Raw genomic sequence first — 2,159 nt, forward strand, 5'->3', positions numbered from 1 at the left:
TTCTCACCATTTCATTTACCTGTGTTATTTTCTCTTCATTGTTACTACTTTGGTCTATCAGACTGCTTGCTTGCCTGATTCTCTCCCGTATCATTTCTGAAGTCATCCATAATTCTCTCATGGTTAACAACTGTATATCCCATTTCACTAGCATTTGTTCTTAGTGAATTTACCTCAGCTGACAGTTCATCTTTTCTGTTTATATCCTTTATTAATTCTGCATTTTTTCCCTTCTGTCTGCGTAGCTCATTCTTGGTTTCACCAGTTTCCATTTGAAAAGATTTTTCTAGTCAGTTCACTTTTTTAACCCGAGGCATCCCATGGACGTATGGGTGCGTCGCAACGTTTTGTCACGGCTAGTCCCATCAACGTACTGATATGTTGTGCAATTGCAAGGTTCATAATTTGCACCAACGGCCATGCCACGTTGAGTACACCGCTTCCCGTCCGATCAGCGAAGTTAAGCAACGTTGGGTCTGGTTAATACTTGGATGGGTGACCACCTGGGAACACCAGATGCTGTTGGCATAACGTTCTCCCTACGTGTCAAGTGGGGTTGGTGGAGGATTAGTGCTCCTCCCCGTAAAACAATTAACTCTAAGCCCTTGGCCACCCCGTTAGGGATACATGGCGTCTGGCAATGAATGAATGAATAATTTGCACAATTTTCAATTTTCGCACATGATATTTGGTACGTATACGCGGGACACCTTCCTCTATTCCTCTACAAGATGCCAGGCAGAGACAATGCCTTACACCGCATAACCTCCCCCCCCCACGCACTCCATTGTCTCAGCAATTCACCTGTTACCAGTGACCTGGCCAATAAAGACATTCAGGGCCAGAGTGATTCCCCAATCGATGACAATGTGGAGGACAAAGTTTACATGGCATTAGAGGAAGAGTCAGAAATTATGTCGCCAAAAAAGGTCAGGTATGTTGATGAGTTAGTGAGTGAAACAATGCTTATAATGCCTATATTACTGTTTGAAAACCAGTATACTCTCGTACTACATATAAATTCGTACCAAATAGATAAATAAATACCTTTTATGAGTGGTGTGAAATAGTTACCCTCCCATAGAACTCGTTTTCCTTGGAGCCAGCCTAATAGAAAACCCATTAAGGTAAGGAGGTACTGCTACCTGTATCAAGTATTTTAAACCTCAGTTGAGCGATTTCTCTATGAATTTTCGATGTTTCTCACCAAAAGCAGAGGTTTTAGCAAAAAAAAAAAATTTCCAAAATAGCTCGGGATTGGGGGGTGTCGGAGGTGCGAAATAGCTTGGGACGTGACGGGTTAACTAATATATCATAAGTTTCCTTTTCAACCAGGTCTGGGTAGAAGTCATCATCCTGTTTTTTACCTTCGTCTCTTTTCTTAGCACCTTGTAAAGGCATCTTTCTAAAATATGAAGCCGTCTTAAAGAGAAGATTTCCACTTACACTTTTTGCATCACTCTGTCGTCTGCTAGCTTTGATGTTATCCAGCTGACGTAAGGAAATTAATCACATTCCTTGTCACTGATATGGATGTTTACTTTAGGCTACAGTTCTTTGTTACTTCTTGTTTTACTATGTTGGATCATCACTTAAATCAGCCTGATACGAGCTTGACCCATAAATAGATACAGTTTAGGTATACCTAGAGCAGAGCTCAGTGATATGCTTCTGACCTGTGTGCTAGTGGAACAGTGTGTGTGTGCGTGTGTGTGTGTATATAAGACTAATGTTACGTCCCTGTCCCACACTGCCACATGCTCCAACAGCAATAGTACAGTATAGGAGGGCCATTGCCCAGTGAGTTGTTCTTCCTATGGTCAGCCTTTCAGTGTACAGCACACAAGATCAGCTCAGGCGTTGTAAATAAACACTGGCTTCTAAAGTTCACTGTCTATTTTCCAAACAATTAACTTAATGCTTTCCGACTTCACTATTTTCACGAGCACCGAAGACACACAAACTGCAATAACACTTCACCGTTTGCCAACAATACTTCACTATTATCACAAGTACCGAAAATATACAATCTGCACTGCACTGACACTGAACTACACTCAAACTGAACTGAAACTGACTGAACCGGCTCTAGTCTTTTCCCCATCCTTACGTGCGCTTGCATTGTTCCAGAATTATCTACATTCGTGGAGAACAACAGT

General features: G+C 41.7%; 1 non-coding gene across 1 annotated transcript; it reads left to right on the plus strand.

Moving 5' to 3' along the window:
• Positions 1–409: 409 nt before the first annotated feature.
• LOC145405688 (5S ribosomal RNA) lies at positions 410–528 on the plus strand. The gene has a single exon (XR_013898429.1). It is a non-coding gene; the product is annotated as a 5S ribosomal RNA (ribosomal RNA).
• The last annotated feature ends 1,631 nt before the right edge of the window (positions 529–2,159 follow it).

Source organism: Coenobita brevimanus, chromosome 67 (assembly GCF_032717465.1).
Source record: "Coenobita brevimanus isolate Jiangsu-jjx chromosome 67, ASM3271746v2, whole genome shotgun sequence".
Classification (NCBI taxonomy): Eukaryota; Metazoa; Arthropoda; class Malacostraca; order Decapoda; family Coenobitidae; genus Coenobita; species Coenobita brevimanus.